At 39.9% G+C, this 19,685-nt stretch overlaps 1 protein-coding gene across 2 annotated transcripts in view; it reads right to left on the bottom strand.

Annotated features, from left to right (window-relative positions):
- The window catches only part of COG6 (component of oligomeric golgi complex 6), a 175,658-nt gene that overhangs the window by 84,251 nt on the left and 71,722 nt on the right, over nt 1–19,685 (bottom strand). The window contains exons 19-20 of one of the 2 annotated variants that reach the window (XR_004346656.1): nt 8,824–8,998; nt 5,743–5,877 (exon numbers count right to left, since the gene is read on the bottom strand). The gene's annotated coding sequence lies outside the window, so the exon portion shown is untranslated. The remainder of the gene's footprint in view (nt 1–5,742; nt 5,878–8,823; nt 8,999–19,685) is intronic. The other variant, XR_004346655.1, reaches the window with a different exon arrangement.

Here is a 19,685-nt window from a genome sequence, read left to right as displayed (position 1 = left end):
CAGAGTGGATGCTTAGGAAGCGGTCGTTCGTATCTCTCTCCCATCACACCTGACATGTACAATCAAGAGAAAGTTAGTCTTCCTCAGGACTTGTTAGATAATTGTCAAGAAATCACCATCACTTGACATAACCCCACTGGCTGCAGCAAATATGTGCTCTCCATTACCAACTTTTCAGTATCAAGGTATCTGGAGCAGAGATTCAGAAGGGACTTGATTACTTAGAGTCAAAGGCGACAGGCGGCCTTAAATATATTCCAGCCAAGAACAGCTAACCTGACCCTGGAATCTCAACACTCATTGCAACTCACCAGGACAGAATCCACAGTCACAGTCTCCTGCCCCCACTCCTGGGTGTTTTCGGCAGTCACGTCACTTCCCTGCTTAAAATCCAGAACAAAGTCCAAGGTTTTCACACCAGGTAATACAGAGTTTTCTACAAGCGGACCCTGGACTAGATTACCTCCCAACAATCCTCGTGATTTTCAACTTAAAAACATTGAACTCTATGCAATTTCTCTCCAACTTCACATGCCCTTTCTAACTCTTTAAGGATTCGGTGCAGAGTTCGTCTCCTCTGGGATATCATCCTCTCACGCCACCTGACCTCTGCCTTTGTCCCCTTCTCTTCACTGCTGGGCTGGACATCCTCCATGTCCCAACAATACTCTGAAGACAGCCCCCTGTACTGGGTACGCTATGCTGACATTACCTGTTTGAATGCTTGTCCCCTCCGGTACATTATAAGCTTTGTCAGAAATGTAGGATCGGGCTTCCCTGGTGGCGCAGTGGTTGAGAGTCCGCCTGCCGATGCAGGGGACACGGGTTCGTGCCCCAGTCCGGGAAGATCCCACATGCCGCGGAGCGGCTGGGCCCGTGAGCCATGGCCGCTGAGCCTGCGCGTCCGGAGCCTGTGCTCCGCAACGGGAGAGGCCACAACAGGGAGAGGCCCGCGTACCGCAAAAAAAAAAAAAAAAAAAAAAAAAAAAAGTAGGATTGTATTTAACTTTGCATTCCTGGTATCTGGCGAATAGTAGGTACTTAATAAATGAGATAATGTATACAAAGTATTTAACACGACACCTGACATGGTAAGTGATCACTTCATGTTGTGGTTGCTGTTGTGAATTTGTTGAATGATGGTTACTGCTCACCTATCCACAAGTAAAAAATAAAAATCTTTGCTCCCTTCCGGGCAAAAAGTGAAGAGAGAAAGGCTAAGTGAAAAGAAACGAAAGAAACGAAAAACACACTGTTTCATAGGAAACAATGAAGAATCGAAAGACACTAAAGATGAGCAACTAAACAGGCTAAATCGGATGAGATTAATGAGAAAATTGAACAAAGCAAGGGGAATTTGTCAAACTTTCCTAGCAGGCCAGATAGTCTCCACTTGGAAAGCAGCTTTGAGGGAAGTGGTAAATTCCCTACAACCTGAGTCACTAAAAACTAGACCAGACAAACCACTCAGAAGTATACAGCACTAGACTTCAGGGTACCGGCAAGGGTTAGTGGGCTTTTCATCTTTAATTTCTCTGATTCACTCATAAAGTATTTATAATAAGGCTGCAAAACATTTGTTACATCTTTTCCCATTGTTCGCCTTCATTTTTCCAAGGGGAAAACGAACAGTGTTAATGTTTACTCAGCTAAGACTACCAGGCAAGGGGGCTGTGCAACTCCACAGTGGCTAATATTTAACAATAACACTGGAAAAGATAGAGACAACCATTTTACTGGAAACTTTTTTGACATAACCTGGTTATTTTGATTAGGTCTATACCGGGGAAAAAAAAATCTTGGGGCAGATTGCTACTTGGTATTTGTTGATTTATTCTTTGAATAAAATTGGTTAGAATATATTTTCTTAAAATAACAACCATACATGACACATGAGTTGTACTTTATTTCTCTTGTTCCCTCCTCCTCCTTCCTCTGCTTGTTTGTTTCACCTAATGGTTCCTAGAAACAAAGCCAGACACTAGAATAAAAGAGCTGATATTACTATTCTCTTGCAGTTGTTTTCTTTAGCTTTTTAAAAAGTCATATTTTCCCAACTCTTTGTTGATCAGAATTTTGCCTAAAAAGTGTCTTTCAGAGTATCTCTGAAAACCCTGTTTCAGAATATTTCCAGCTCTCACTTCAGCTGGCATCTGGAGGCTTTGTTTTGATGTATTAAGATGTGATACTACATGAAAAAAATAACTAAATTCTTAGGGGTTTTTTGACCCACTAGAGCACTACCTTAGATGTTAGAGGTGAAGGGAATGGATCTCCACTACAATCCTCTCATTTTAGTGCTGAGGAAACCAAGCCCCTGGATGTGCAGTAGGGTCACAAAGCTAGAGTGAGTCAAAGCCAGGACCAGAACCCAGATGTCTTCACTCTTTGTCTAGACCTTTGTCTGTTATACCAAGGATTAAATGGGTAGAGATCACTGAGTTGTGTGTTTTTTTTTCTTTTTCTCCAATCCAAATTTCAGCAATATAACTGTAACGAAACCAAGAACAGCTAACATCCCGTGAACACTTATTATGTGCACTGCTAACATCCCATGAACGCTTATTATGTGCACTGCATTATTCTACACTTTTTATGTGTTTTAGCTCGAGTCGCAAAACCATTATCCCCATCTTACCGATGAGGAAAATGAGGCACAAGAAGGCAATGTTACTTTGCCAGGGTAGCCTGCCTTAGGTAACAGATGACAGAGAGAGGATGGGACTCTAAGGCTTGGGCTCCAGAGGCTGTGTACCCACCACTACACCTGATGGCTTCTCAGTAAAAGCAGACCTTCCTTGAGGGCTGGGAAAGCAATGGAAATGCCTGTTCCCCTGTCTAAGTGTTGATATTTCATTGATACTTCAGTGTCATTGTTGTGGCTTTGCATTTTCATAACCCCTATTTTACACAATCATTACTAATGAATTTGCAATCTCACTTCCTCGGAATTTCCTGAATATAACCATGGTGATTTCTCAATAATGTGAAAACACAAACTTTGCATCTTTGTAAACTTTCTAGGTGTAAAATATTAAAAGTTTGCCCCAAACTGCTGATAAAAATAATTATAAACAAGAAGACTGACAAAAGAACCAGTATAAAAATCTATAGGAAAGAAATTTCTTAACATCCAAATCCACAGATCAAAGAGAAGAGCTTTTGAGAAGAATGTAAGTTGTACCAAACACTAAACATAGTTCTCAGAGTTTTTCAAAACCGTATTTAAGGGCTTCCCTGGTGGTGCAGCAGTTAAGAATCCACCTGCCAATGCAGGGGACATGGGTTTGAGCCCTGGCCCAGGAAGATCCCACATGCTGCGGAGCAACTAAGCCTGTGCTCCATAACGACTGAGCCTGCGCTCTAGAGCCCGCGAGCCACAACTACTGAAGCCTGCGTGCCTAGAGCCCGTGCTCCACAACAAGAGAAAACACTGCAATGAGAAGCCCCCGCACCGCAATGAAGAGTAGCCCCTGCTGGCCGCAACTAGAGAAAGCCCGCACGCATCAATGAAGACGCAACACAGTCAAAAATAAATAAAATAAAAATTTTCAAAGATCTTTAAAAAAAAAACCATATTTAATGTGTATGTTACATTCTGTTCTAAGCACCAGAAATTATCGGTAATAACTTATAAAAAATAACTTTCTATTAGAAGAAAGGAGTCTTCAAAATGTACACTACATTTATAAAGTTTTTAAATTATATAAAGTTTGGGAAAAAATAGAGAATATGGAAGACTTTGAAAGTCGAGACTAAGGTTTCCTTTGGCAGATATGAACTTGGGGCTTTTTGGTGAGCATTCTATAAATAGCACGCTCTGGTCTGCCCTATTAATACAGTTAGGGAAGCAGTTGGCTGGGCCTTTTCCTGCAATTAGACAATCCCGCTCTGGGAACCGAGGGACCACTTTGGGGTTTGTCCACTCAGCACACCACACACACGTGGGTGTTCACCTAACCATTTTACACTAATCTACCCAAACTCCTTACCACCTTCGTGTTCCGTTTCGTGATTCATTTTTAGGTACATTTCAGCCAATAGTTAGATATCATGGAGCAAACAACAATGTCAGTAGATTCATAACTTCCATTTCCACCTGAACTGAGAGAGTACAGCATGATAGGTTTTATACAAGCTATCACAGCATTTCTTATTCTAAGGAATGCATTTACTTTTAAATAATGAGCAGCTGATTATTAGGTGGATGGTGCTCAAGTCATAGGAAAGAATTAATCTAGTTCTACAAAACTACCAGCATTAAAAGTATCCTGATTGAAATTAGGCTGGGGCAGAATTTCTATAGTCCAGTGACTACTATACTCCAGATAATGGACCAAAGATAGTGGCCCGGCTCCTTAATGACTGGGCACTGCCCATCTAAAATCAGACAATCTTCAGTTCAGTGTTTGTATTTTGTTTTCTTTTCCTCCTGTTCTAATCAAAGCAGACGTAGAAACAGATAATCAGCTTCTAATTATTGAAAATCATTGTGTCCCGGCCTCTTTGGTGGTTAGTGGAAAAATATACAAATGGCATAAAATCTTTTTTTCTTGGTCAGAAGAAAAAGAGCGAGCCACTGCTCAAGGCTCTCACTGTTAGGGGAATCCAGGCCACATGAAGCTCTCTCCCCTCAAACAGCCAGGGAAGTCCATTTGGAAAGTGCTCATGGCTGCCTCAACCCCAGTCCAAGCCTCTTCCCAAGAAACAAGTGTACATAAATATCCCAAATGAGCTGCACTCTTGGAAGGCCACCCTCCTTCCTCTGGTTGCCTTGGAGACAGATTTGCTATTTCTCCCTTCCTGTAGCTAGGATGGAAGAAGAGTGGAGAGGAGACAGAATTGGCTTCGATCCCTGCTCTGCCACCGGGGAACGAGCCTCAACCTCTCAGACCCTCCTGATTCTCACTGGACAACAGCAATACCGATGTCTGCCTTGTGGGGCTTAGGTGATGGTGAGACGTGAAATATACAAAGGGCCCGGCCCCAAACTGGTGATTCAAAATGGCAAGTGTATAGAAGGAATTCGGTCCCTGGGAAATTGGCAGGAGTATAGGTCTTTACTAGCTGGTCGCTGGTCTGAGACTAGGACCTATGGCTAGAGTATTTGGTTGCTTTGGAAAACCCTTCAGGTCCGCAGCAGGGGCAAGAGAGCCCAGGGTAATTGGAAGAGGGATGTTTTTCTGTTTTCTAAAGAGACTGTAAGTGGAGTCAACTACTTGTTTACTGGAACCATCCATAAGAGGTCAAGAACTGAGTTCTCAGGCCAGGAAGGGGAGTCTGAGAAGGGTCTCAGAGCCAGGAAGTAGATGGTAAATTATGTGACACCACAGTGCCAGGGATTAACTTTAGCAAAGTCCATTTCAGGTGTTTACTGAGAACTTCTCTGAGATTCAAAGACCAAGTCAGTTCAACTAATATTCAGGGGCTGGTGTCCCTGCAAAGAACACAAAGTAAGACCCAGCTCTTGCCCTCAAGCAATGAAGAGCTGAGGAAATAAAAGACGATAAGCTCCCTGAGGGCAGGAAACATGTCTGTAAGAAAAGAAAGGGCCAGTAAAGTCACATTTACTCAAATCAGGGCTTAAATCAGGACTCTCCTGCAGAGACAAAACCTGGGCCAATGCACTTCCTCAACTCCCTGCTCCAGGGTCCAGTCACTGCTCTCTGTGATGACCGTGTGACAGGACTGACAGCAGGGCAGGGTCTGACTGGGGAGACCTGGGGGAAAGCTGAGGCTCACCGCACACTCTACCTCCATCTGGACGCCTCCGGGACAATGACACCCGGCTGATCTCGCGCGACATCAAGACGGTGCACAAAGAAGTGCTTGGAAATCTTGCAGTGTGACCTGAGCGGGGCGAGTGCCTTTCAGCATCTGTGGGAAATAAGCCAGAAAGACTGTTGGATCTGTGACCTGCTGAGTGAGACTCTGGAGGGCAGGCTGGGCCCTGAGTCACTGGGAATCGGGGTGGTTCTCATCCCTCAGTCTTGAGTGGAATGACCCAAGCGGCGGCACTGTGTCCTCTTGCTGGCCTGTGCAGGTGGTGGAGCGGGGCAAAGCCACAGCTGGGCCCTCACCATCTGAGCGGCAGCCAGACAGACATGAGGCCCGGTCACCCAGAGAGGTTGTTTTTAGTGAAAGTGAACATTAAAAAGACGATTAAGATTATCAAGTGAGGTCTTGTAGAAACGAGAGGAGAAGATGATGAGGCAGTGATGAAAATGCCTGGTGAAAAAGCTCCTCATGAAAAAGCCTCCCAGCAATAAAGATGCAGGAGCTACCCGCTTCAGCTGTCACCAAACTTTTCAGTCATTAAAACCTGGAGAAATTAAAGCCCGTGATCTGAAGCCTTTTTCATTATGAATGAGCCTTTCACAATTTAATTCTTGAACTGTTCTTAAAGCAAATTTGACGGTGAACTTTGTTCGGTATCCTGGCTATTGGCTATAGCCACTTCCGCAGACACAAATGGATTTCTTTTTGTTTTTCTATAATCGAGCGGATTATATTAATAACATAGAAAGGAAAAATGAATGAACACGTACTAGGAGCATGACACAGTAAGACATAGTGAGGAGGTGGGGAAAGCACTGGATCCAGGGACAGAAGACTTGGGCCTCAGTCAAGCTTCCGCAATTTACATGACACAAGTCACTGAACTGCCTCTAACGCTCAGTTTCTTTATCTGTAAGACATGGGAATAGAAATAACATTTAACTATGAGGACCTCAGTGGGGAGACAATGATAGGTCTTACAGAAATGTGCTTTGTAAAAGCCCGGTCCTAACGTTACTGCTTATAGCATCATCATTGGCTGTCTCTGAGGGCAGCTCCAATGAGAGGGAGTCTTGGTGTGGCTCGCGCTGTCTATGGGGCTCTGAGGGCACAGGTGTTCCACTGACAGCCCAGAGAGAAACCCCAACTGATATGTAGAGATCCCAGCAGTAGTGGTGGGTGTTAATTAGGTAAATCACCAAATTACCACCTCTGATACAAACCAGAAAATGTTTATACCTTCTGATATCTTACTGATCTCTCATTTTCTTTGCAGGACAGATTTAAATTGTGAATGGTACTAAGTAGCTAATATCCTGAACAACAGCACAGGGGACTTTGGTTTGCTCCACGTGGCACTGGGTTGCTGGGGGGATGCTGCATTTTCATTAAGGCAAGGAGTTTGCCAAGGTTAACTGTACTCAAGTATTTCCCCACACTTTACAGATGAAAAAACTGAGGCTTAGAGAGAACAACTAATTTTTGCAAGGTCCCAGAGCCAACCTCTGGAATTCATATTCCAAATAATGCTCTTAACCGTCGTGTCACATTGGACATAGAACACTTAGGAATCTGAAAAAGCCAAAAGATACTGCCTGGCTGGAAGGGCTACGAGTCAGTTGAACCACTTTAGGAAACAATTCGGCACTCTTTTATAATCTTGAACATTTTCATGCTCTACAACCCAGAAATGCCAGTCCAAGATAGAGGAATTCTCGCACATGTGCACCGGTATATGCACACAGGAGTGTATGGAAGCACTGTTCATAATGAAAACCAAAACAACAAAACAAAAAATACCAAGAAAAGCCAGAAGTTCCTTTGATGGGAGGATGGACAAATAACTTGGGATATTATACAGCAGTGAGTATAAATGAACTGCAACTCAACACAGCTGCAAAGATGAATCTTTAACATTACACTACGTGGAGAAGCGTAAGTTACTGAAGGCTACCTATAGAAGGACACCGTTTCAATTAAACTCAAAGCAAGCAAAACTAACAGATAACGAATGCAGATACATACATATGTGCTAAAAGTTTGAAAAGAACCAAGTGAAAAGTAGGGACAAAATTCAAGCAAATGGCTCCCTCTAAGCATAGGCAAGGGTGGACTAAATGGCCATAGGTAGATGCAAAAGTATTGGAAATATTTTAGTTATTAAACTGGGTGGTTAAGTCCATGGGTGACCGCTTTGTTGTGCATTGTGCTACCACATAAATTAGATAGATTACTCTGCATGAAGCAGATATAATTAAAACCTTCTTTTTTTAAAGTTACTACTGGGACTTTCCTGCAAAGGTAGGATGGGCACACAGCAGCCCCCATCTCCCACCCTCACTCCTAGGTACCTAAAGCCTAGATGACTATAGAAAAAAAAACCCAGACCAAGGTACATGGCTCCGATTACCCAAGTCTGTTTTTCTGGTCCCTCCAAGCTTGAAGGCTACCTGGGGCTCTGGGGCCTGGATAAACAACCCAGCCAGCACAGCAGAGCAGATGGGAAAGATCTAGGCCACCCACACAGCAATCAAGAGCTTCACTGGGTGGGCCAGAAACTGCAGTTGTCCCTGCCCGGTGGTAGCACTGAGCCACCTGTGGAGAGTGGCAGGGTTGGGGGGGGCAGCGGGAGTGTCCGCGTTCCAGCATTCAGAGGCCCAGCCACCCAGCTGCCCCCAGGGGCCAGCAAGCGAGTGCCAGCAGGACCTCAACACCAGGCTCTCCAGCTGAGGCAACTGAAGTGAGTGGATAATTGCACATAATAGAGTTAAAATATAATTGCCTCATTAAAATGGGTTACTAAATCTCACTGTGCCTGGGTGTGAAAGAGAGAGACGGAGATGCGTGTGTTAAACTGCAAGAAAAGCAAAATTGCATAAATGAATGTGAGTGGGAGCGATCGGAGAATGCCTGACTGTGCCACGAGGTCGGAGGAGACCCTGGTGACCGTGGGGTCCTCTGAAGGACTGGTGAAGCCCACAGCTGGTAGCTGCTTCAGGCAATGATGACTCAGAGCGGGGCCAACTAACGGTAAGCGGGTCTCACCTCCTGCTGGGGCGTCTCCACTTTGGAAGATAAAGCTCTAGTCTTGCAGAGGAGAGATTCCTGTCCCTCCACCGTCTCCAGAGTTCCTCCTGGTGTGGCTACCCAAGCAAGCTGGACAACTGGCACCTCTCCTGCTATCCTGGCAGAATTCAGAGCTGGAATGGGAGCCGTCTGCCTGTGTGAGAGGGAAATCTAAGCATCAGAGAATGACTCCAGGGGAAACACCCCCAGGTAGCAGCACAGTCCTTGCCAACCTGTAAGGAAACCCCTACAAGTGACATCTTCCCCTCCTGCCCTGGAAGTGTGCACACGACTCTGGTGAGATCCGTAAACGATCCCTCCATGAACACACAGAGAAATAACACTCTTCTTCCGTCACAGGTGGGCACTGACCACAGTGCTTCCTGCTCTTGCCCCCTCCAAATCCGCCCTCCAAATCACCAATGCCCCATCGAAGAGCTCCTCTAGGGAGAAGACCCCAACTCCTCGGCACTTTTAGAACATTTTAAAGAAAAAGACAGATATTTGTGAAAATGACTCCAAGTTCTTATTACGCCAAGAGCCGTAAGTGGTCATGCCTCACTTTGTTCTTAAGTTTCTAACATGCATTCAATCTGTCAACGAGCACAACTTAGTCCAAAGGAGCAAGTTTAAGTTTTTTCTCAGAACGCTCACACATTAAAATGTCGAGACTAATGACTTTTTTTTTTTTTTTTGCGGCACGCGGGCCTCTCACTGCTGTGGCCTCTCCCGTTGCGGAGCACAGGCTCCGGACGCGCAGGCTCAGCGGCCATGGCTCACGGGCCCAGCCGCTCCGCGGCATGTGGGGTCCTCCCGGACCGAGGCACGAACCCATGTCCCCTGCATCGGCAGGCGGACTCTCAACCACTGCGACACCAGGGAAGACCGACTTATTTTCTTTTGAGTATTAGAAAGCAGATAAACATTAACAATCTGGTGTCAGTGTCACTAACAAGACCTAAAACCCACTTCAGAATCCTGCAGTCAAAGGGTGTTTAGTGTAGGCGCAGCTTAGGTGAGGGACTGGAGATGCAAACAGAGGGGAAGGGGGGTTGCACACCCCAGCCCTAACCGTACAGAGAACACTGGGTGTGCCCCATCGCCCTAACCAGCCTGCGTGACTCATCTCTGCTGGTAAGCCCTTGACTTCAAATGCAGATCTGCACTTATACGGACAGATTTGTCTCTATGCATGATTGAACACTCTCTTGATTCCTCAGATAAGTTCAGAAGTGCAAAAGAGGAAGAGGAGAAGCTTTTTAATTACAAGCCAGTCAGTCTGGCAGATAGAACTCTCAACCTGTCCAAGTCCTGGACTTCTGAACCTGCCAAGATCCCCATCTGCTTCTTCTATGGGGCCTGGGGTGGCGGGTGCTGATTCAAGTTCCCACAGAAAGAATCAGACAGTCTTGGACCAAATGCTTAGCTCTAACAAACAAAGAGCCTCAGTTCTGGATAAAAGTCAAATTGTTAAGAAATTGCACCGCTCTTTTTTTGGGGGGGGGTGGGGATGATGGTTGTGGGACAGGGCAGGATGGGGAAGTGACAGAACCAGACTTCAGCTCATCTTGATACAATTTTGGAGTTACAGATGCTACTCTCGTTCCCTGTCTCCCCAGGTTTTGTTGGGTGCAGGCCAGGGCTTGCCTGGATGTCCATAATTTCCCGTGTGGCTCTCCCTCTCCTGCCCCCGTGCTCAGTTTCCTTGAGTGCCAGGATACTCCAGAGACTCAGAATGGAGCCCTTGAAATGTTATGAAACAGGAATTGGCAATCCTTTCCTTTCAAGCTGCCAAGCTGTAGAAGGGGCTTGCGGGATATGGAGGCACTGGAAAGGTGAATGCAATGTGTCAGCTGGTGTCATGACTCAACTTGTAAGGTGCCTCCAACTGTGCGCCCACCACTCAAGTGGCAGCCACATGGAGGGCAGATGGGCAAGAAGAGGGGGGACAGAGGCAGCGATGGGGAGAGCGTGTAGAAGCCAGCAGCAGCCGGGTGACAGCTGCTGAGTCTCAGCCAGGCTGGCACGGCGATCAGGAAGCCTGGAGTGCCCCCCTCTGGTAAGTGAGCCAGGGGTTGGTTGCTAAATCCAGTAACAGAACCCTCCCTACAGGCACTTGGCATTTGAGCCTTAATGGTTTTGGCACTTGGCCTAATTGCTCAGAATATGTGCTCAGTTAGATAGAGAATGATTCCTTCATCACACTCAGTAAGCACCTGCACACAGCACAGAAGCTGTGATATTTCTATTCCAATAAGTCCTTTGCCGACCACCAAAAGTCCATGGAAAACTCTCAGAAGCTACTGGATATAAACCAAACTGAATTTTACATTACGTGTATGCTTCAGGTTATGGAGGATTTTATAAATAGCAGAATGTCCACCAAACAAGAAAACTGCCTCCTTATTTTGTTCAAGAAAAACCATCTACAATGAATATTGCAATGTTCAGTGATAAAAAGGATTCACATTTTATTATCTCAAAAAACTGGGAGCTGGAAACCAGTGTGATATACTTGCTTATACTTGTTAACGTTTTTATTTACCATAACTCACTTTGAGATGAGGTCGTTTTGGTCAATTAAATCAGATTATCTCTAGTATATAAGATATCAAGATCTCTTAGAGATTAAAGTCATAGGCTAGTATTCAAAAACCAGTAAAAGCCAACAGAATCCACGTCACCCAACCCAGGGTCTGAGAGAGAAGGACAGGAGTGAACAATACGAATGTGAGGATTTAGCTGAATTTATCATGGGATCATAGTGACTGGTGCTGCCACTAGTTCATACATCAGCTTAATTGGTAAGTCTATAGTTTACGTTTATGACTGTGGAGTAGGACACAGCAAGTGGATGCCAAAGGGGCATGGCAGAAGGAAATCGACATCATCATCAATATTTCTTTTTAAGAAATAAATTTTATTGCCTCATTCCCTTGCTAAAAACTTTAATAGCAAAAATGCAAATAATGTACTTCTAAGTAACTAATGGTTCAAAGAAAAAATTATAATGAATAAAATTTAAATATTGAGAAATAGCTTCAAAGCATATAAAGCATAAACTGACAAAACTAAAAAGAAATATAAGCCAATCCACAATCACAGTTAAAAAGTTTGTTTTTAAATCTCTCTCAGTAGCTGAGACAACATGCAGATCAAACATCATGACTACAGATGATCTGCACAAGATGAACAATGTTTATCCTCTAAACACATGTGGAACGCTGCACCCAGTAACTACAGAACACATCATTTTCAAGGGTAAGGGGGATAGCGTTCACTTAAATAGGTCATATGCTGGACCCTAAAGCAAGTATGAACAAATATAAAAGGACTGATATACAATATATATTTCCTGGCTACAGTAGAATTAAGCTCAAAATCAGTAATAAAAAGATAACTAGGAAGTCTTCATATATTTGTAAATACATTTCTAAATAATTCATGAGTCAAAAAAGAAATCACAATGGAAATGAGAGAATACTTTGAAGTGAAAGATAATAAAAATATGACATAAAAGTTACGGATATAGCTAAGTCTGTGTTAGAAGGAAATACAGATGAACATATTTAAGTGAATATATTACAAAAGAAGAAAATTTGAAAACTGATGATATAACTTCCACTTCAAGAAGGTAGAAAAAGGGAATTCCCTGGTGGTCCAGTGGTTAGGATGCCACGCTTCCACCATAGGGGGCATGGGTTGGATCCCAGTTAGGGAACTCAGATCCTGCAAACTGAGCAGCATGGCCAAAAAAAAAAGAAGGTAGAAGAAGAAGAGCAAATAAAATACCAATAAAGTAGTAGGAAGGAAATAATACAGATAAGGGAAAAAATCAAGAAAATAGAAAACAAACATAATCAATCACATCAAAAACAGATTCTCTGACAAGACTAGCAAAGTCCATAACTCTTAGCAAGACTAAAAAGGAAACAAAAAAAGAAATAAAGAAAACACAAATTACTATTACCAGGTCCACAGACATTAAAAAAGACAAGAGCATGACAATAAATTTAGATGAAATGGACATATACCTTGAAAAACAGAATTCATCAAAACTAACACAAGAAGAAATAGACCATATGCATAGTCCTCTATCTATTTTTAAAACTAATCCTGCAATTTAAACCCTTTCCACAAAGACAACACCAGGTAAGCTGGTTTCACCTGGAATTCTTCTAAACATTTATGGAAGAAGTAATAACAATTTTACACAAACTATTCCAGACAAGAGAAAAAGGGAAAACACGTCCCACTTAGTTTTATGAGGTTTGGTTACCAAAACCTGACAAGGACATTGAAAAAAAAGGAAAATTACAGAGCAATCTCTCATGAACATGATGCAAAAATTCTGAATAGAATATTAATAAAACAAATCAAGAGATATATAAAAAGAGATTGTACATTATGCCCATTGGATTTATTCCAGGAAGGCAAGGTTATTTTGACATTTGAAATTCTCCACATTAAGCAAATAATGGGGAGGGGTACCATATGGTTATCTAAATAGAGAAAAAAAATTTTTTGATAATATTCAATACTCACTCATAATTTAAAGTAATTAGAACAGAAGTGAACTTTATTAATTTGATAAAGCTTATCTACAAAATATCTACTAGTGAAAGCTTTCCCTCCTTCCCCACATTTTAGAAGGGTGACTACCCTCTAAAGGGTAGTCAAGGGTGACAAGGGTGACTACCCTCACCACTTCTATTCAACACTGTAACATCATACTGGTTAAACATTATACAGTACCATAGAGCTAGAAAAATTAAAAGAAGAATCAAAACTCCCATTAATCACCGATTATGTGATGGAATGCATGGATAAAGTTTACAAAAGAATCTACAGATAAAATTTAGAATTAATTGGCAAATTTAGCAAGGTCACTAGTCAACATACAAAAATAAACAGAACTAAATCCAGTGGTTTATACAAAAAGAGAAAATAATATGATCAATTTAGGATTATCCCAGGAATGCAAGAGTTCTTTATCATCAGAAAAAATATAATTGTCATTTACCAGATTAAAAAGTAAAAGAAAAAAGCCACATGCACATCTCAATAGATTCTGAAAGTCACTTAATAAAATTCAACACTTAGTCATAATTAATAACTAAGAGCATGTAAGAATATAAAGAACTTCCTCTCTGATTAATCAACTAAAAACCTAATTCTTAGTGGTGAGATACTGCAAGCATTACCTTTAAAATCAGAATTAAGTGTCTATTATCATTGCTATTAGTTACATCGTGCTAGAGGTTGTAGTCAGCACATTAAGGCAAGGAAAAGAAATAAAGGGCTCATAGATTGCAAAGAAAGAAACAAAAGTGTCATCTAGTCTCAAATAATATAAATGTCTATACAGAAAACCCAAAGTAAAATCATCAGAAATAAAAAGTTAGTTTATGCTTGGATCTAATGTAATCAACACACAAAAATCAATTCCATTTCTATATACAGCAACCAATAATTTAAAAATGTAACTTAAAAATAGATACCACTTACACTATAAACAAGAATTGTAAGCTTCTTAGGAAAAAAATATAACAAAATTTTCTTGGATTTATATGGAGAAAATTATAAAAGTTTTTCTAAGGGACACTGACCCTACCCTAAATAAATAGGGAAAATTCAACAGGTTCACAAATTGAATTACTTAAGATCATAGAGATATAAATTCTATCCAAATTTATATATAGATTCAAAATAATCACAACCATATTCCCAACTGCTGTTTGAGAAATATAAAGTTGATTCTAAAACCTAAGTGAAATAGCAAAAAGCCAAGAATGCCCAAAGCACTCTAGGTGAAGAAAATAAAATGGAACACCCTACCTGATATCAAGATTTATTATAAAGCTCTGACAATTCAAGTATCACTTATTGGTGCAGGAATAAATACACCCATGAGAAGAATGCAACAAAGATCCAGAAATGTAACCACATATGTGGAAATTAGATATATGACAGAGATGGCAGTAGCCTCACCCCACCATGATGACATACAGAAAGTAGGAAGCAATACTAATTCTGCACCATCCCTTAGGACCTGCGGTTACCAAGAGCAACACCACTGCTAATGATTTACCACTTGCAAAAAGAGAGTCTTTCGGGAAATCATAAGAGTGAATTAGCACATTTTTGGTTTCTGCAAATTCCATCATGGTTTAATATTGTATGATTCATTACCTTAACCTGTTACTACTCAGTGGATTAGTGATTTTCTTCTTTGTAAGATTCAGAATAAAAGCAGGGTAACTTGATGTTTTTCGTTTTGTTGTTTACTTTTGTTTTTAACGACAGCCTTTTGGCTTTCAAATGCTTGCTTTGTTTACATCTTTGTTTATGAAAAGGAACTAATACAGTTGTTAAGCAAGAAAGAGTCCTGATTTGCTATTAAATACATATTACAAGTCTGTGGAATATTAATCAAATCTTTGGTTTCCTTTTTAAGACGTGGCTTCTAAGGCAAGTGCATTTTTCTACCTCAGCTCAATCCCCATTACCATTTTATATTCCATCAGAGGCCTGGCTAGCAACAGTAGCCAGCTCTTGTCTGAATCCTGCAAACTAGGCTCATACATATGACACCCGTAGAAAGGCTGGGCTCTACACAGGAGACCCAACTTTTGATGATGGCTTGCATAAGGAAAATCACTCTTGCTCCTTGTCATTTTGCAGTTAGTGGGCAAAAACCTAATGCTTGTTCCAGGGGAATTTCAGATCTTGACATTAACGGAAATAAAGAGCATACTCAAGTACATTAATTTCCTGGTGGCAAAGCTATAAACTTTGAAAACTCTAGATTGGCTTGGACTTTCCCTGTTTAAAATACACAATGACAAAACACTTTGTCAAAAAATGATATATCCCCTCAGAGCAAGCAAATAGTTCATATGGATATTTTTGGCCCTATCAAAATTTTTCTCCAGTTCATCTCATTTTTATAAACTTAGTACAATTTATTTTTACTTACTACATTATCAGTGCTAGGAAAGTTTTTATTTTTTAATATTCACTGGCATTAATGTTAGTTGAATTTGATAGGCTAGCATGCTGTTATTAACATGATTATTACATTCATTTCATAGCCCATTTATGGTAGTTTTATATTTGGATCCATAAAAATACATAATTATCCATTTCCAAAAGCACATTCTCTCTGAGGAGGAATAAGTATGTATTTTACGAATAGTTGTGCTTAAATACAACTATAGCCCCAAAGTAACCATATGTAGGCCTATCTATTTATAATTGTTAACAGCATATTTAACTAATAGGAAAAACAAACTGACCTACTTCAAGTATTCAACATTATTATGTGACTCTACATTTTACTTTTATTTTTATTTAAAAATCCATTATTGTATAAAAGATGAAACCTTGTTGCTTAATACAAGGCCACAAAGATTTACACCTATGTTTCCTTCTCAGAGTTTTAGTTTTTAGCTTTTACATTTAGATCTTTGATTTTGAGTTGATTTTTGAATATGGTATGAGATATAGGTCCAGCTTCCATCTTTTCCATGTGGTTTTCCAGTTGTTCCAGTGCCATTTGTTAAAAAGACTATTCTTTCCCCATTGAATGGTCTTGGCAGCCGTGTAAAAAAATCAGTTGATGATGGATGCACGGGTTTATTTCTGAACTCTAAATTGTTCCACTGAACTGTATGTCTATCCTTATGCTACTATCCCACTGTTTCGATTACTGTGGCATTGTAACAAGTTTTGAAACTGGGAAGATTCAAGATTGTTTTGGCTATTCAAGGTCCCCCGTATGGCCATATGAATTTTAGAATCAGCCTGTCTATTTCTGGAACACAAAAAGGCAGATGGAATTTTGATAGAGGTTGCACTGAATCTATAGATCAATTTGGGGAATATTGCCATCTTAACAGTCTTCAGTCTTCCAATCCATGAACGTGAAATGTCTTTCCGTTTATTTAGGGCATCTTTCATTTCTTTCAATAGGGTATTGTAGTTTTCAGTGGAAAAGTATTTCACTTCCTTGGTTAAATCTACTAAGTATTTTATTCTTTGTGGTGCCACCATAAATGGAATTGTTTTCTTATTTTAATTTTCAGATTGTTCATTGCTAATGTTTAGAAATACAACAGACTTTTGCATACTGATCTTGTATACTGCAACGTTACTACATTGTTTATTAGTTCTTATAGTCTTGGGTTTTTTTATTCTTTAGTATTATATACATATAAATATATATAGACCATAATCATCAGCAAATAAACATAGTGTTTCTTCTTCCTTTTCAATCTGTGTGCCTTTAATTTTTTCTTACCTAATTGCTCTGCTAGAATTTCTGGTATAATGTGGAATAGAAGTGGCAAGAGTGTACATCTTTATCTTCTTCATAATCTTGGCAGGGGGCAGTCTTCAGTTTTTCATCACTAAGTACAATGTTAGCAGTGTGGTTTGAATCAATGTCCTTTCAGTTGAAGAAATTCTCTTCTATTCCTGGTTTGTTGAGTTTTTTTATTTTAGCATGAAAGAGTGTTAGATTTTCCTGCATCTGTTGAGGTGATCATGCATTTTTTTCTTCATTTATTCTATTAATATGGTATAGTACATTGACTGACTTTCATGTCAAACTGACCTTGCATCTGGAATAAATCCACTTTATCATAGTATATAACCCTTTAATATGTTGCTAGATTCTGTTTGCTAGTATACTGTTAAGGATTTTGTGTCAAAATTCACAAAGGATATTGGTCTGTAGTTTTCTTGTGGTGCCTTTTCTGGCTTCATCATACCAATAACAAATACTCGGCTCATAGAATATGTTAGGATGTGCTCCCTGCTCTTCTATTTTTTGGAAGAATTTGATAAGAATTAGTGTTAATCCTTCAAACATTTGGTAGAATTCACCAGTGAAGACATCTAGTCCTGGGCTTTTTTAAAAATTAGAAGTGTTTTTATTATTGACTCAGTCTCTTTGCTATAGGTCTATTCAGATTTTCTATTTCTTCCTGAGTCAGTTTAGTTTGTTTTTTTAAATATTTGTCCATTTCATCTATAGTATCTGTTGACATGTATTTATTTGTAGTATTGTTATCATTTTTATTTTTGTGAGGTAGTAATGTCCCTTCTTTTCATATGTGATTTTAGTAATTGTCTTTTTTTTCTTTGTCCAGCTAAAGGGTAGTCAATTTTTTTTTTAATTTTTTTCAAAAAACCAACTTTTCTGTTCTGTATTTTCCTATTTTATATTTTAAAATATATAAACACCTCTCTACATGCAATACTGAATGGTCAGCACATCCAGTAACTGAAATAACATTATTCTTAACACAATGAGCAGGGAGCACTCCTAGAAACTTCTTCTTACATGTCTTTAAACACCTGTCTGCATGCATTACACAATGGTCAGCCCATACATTCTCAGAAATAACACTCTTTTCAACATGCTGTGTAAGAAACAATTTTTGAAACATCTTTTTTACATGTGTACTCAAACACATCTGTACATGCATTACAGAATGGTTAGCACATCCATTTGCTGAAATAAGTTACTTCTCTATTCTATATTTTTTCTGTCTGCTATAATCTTTACTATTTCCTTCTTCTTGCTTTCAGTTGTTTGCTTTTCTTTTCCTAGTTTTTTAAGGTATAAAGGTAGGTTTTAAATTTATTTTTCTTTAATGTAGTCTATAAATTTCCCTCTGAGCACTGTTTGCTGTTTCCCATAAGAATTGATATGCTGTTTAATACGAAACTTTTATCTCGAGGTTTTCTCTAATTTCCTTCTTATTTCTTCTTTGACCCATTGGTTATTTAAGAGTATGCTATTTAATTTCCACATATTCATTTTCAAATTTTCCTTTTGTTATTGATTTCTAATTTCACGTCATTGTGGCTGGAGAACACACTTTAATCTTTTTAAATTTACTGAGACTGGTATTGTGGTCTAACATGTGGTCTTAGATAATTCAGCATGTGCCCATGAGAGGGCTGTATACTCTGTTGCTGGATGGGGTGTTCTGTAGATGTCTATTAAATCTAGTTGGTTTATAGGGTTGCCCATGTATTATATTTCCTTGCTATTCTTTATTTCTTTGCTAATTTGAGTTACTGTCTAGTACCCTTTCATTTCAGTCTCAAGAACCCTTAAACATTCATGTATGGTATGATTGTTTTTTATCTTAGAATGTCTTACTTTCTCCTATATTTTCACAGTTTTGCTGGATATAGAATTCTAACAGTTGTTCTTCCACCATTTTGAATATGTCATCCAGTGCTTTCTGGCCTCTGTGGTTTCTGATGTGAAATCAGGTGTTATTGGGGATCACTTGCAAAATGATGAGTTCTCTTGCTTTCAAGATTCCTTCTTGGTCTTTGCCTTTTGATAGTTTGATTGTGATGTGTCTTGGTGTATTTCTTTGAATTTATCCTACAATAGAGCTTGGTGAATTTCTTGAGTGTGTATATTAAGGTTTTCATCAAATTTGTAAAGTTTCCTGCCAATATTTCTTCAAATATTCTTTTGGTCCTTTTCTCCCTATTTTTTCTTTCTGAGACTCCCGTTGTGTGAATATTGTTGATAATATCCCAAAGGTCTCTGAGGTTCTGTTCATTCTCTTTCATCCTTTTCTTTTTGTTCCTCAGACTGGATAATCTCAATTGACCTATCTTCAAGTTTGCTGATACTTTTCTCTGCCTGCTCAAATCTGATGAACTCCTATGGTGAATTTTTCATTTCAGTTAATATACTTTTCAACTGCAGAAGTTTCTTTTCTATAATTTTTATAAAATTATGACTAAATTATTTTTATGATTATAAATTTATAACTATAAAAACATCCTTTTTGAAATTTCTACCT

The sequence above is a fragment of the Phocoena sinus genome, chromosome 18 (assembly GCF_008692025.1).
Source record: "Phocoena sinus isolate mPhoSin1 chromosome 18, mPhoSin1.pri, whole genome shotgun sequence".
In the NCBI taxonomy this organism is placed as follows: Eukaryota; Metazoa; Chordata; class Mammalia; order Artiodactyla; family Phocoenidae; genus Phocoena; species Phocoena sinus.
This window is presented reverse-complemented; position numbering and strand designations above follow the sequence as displayed.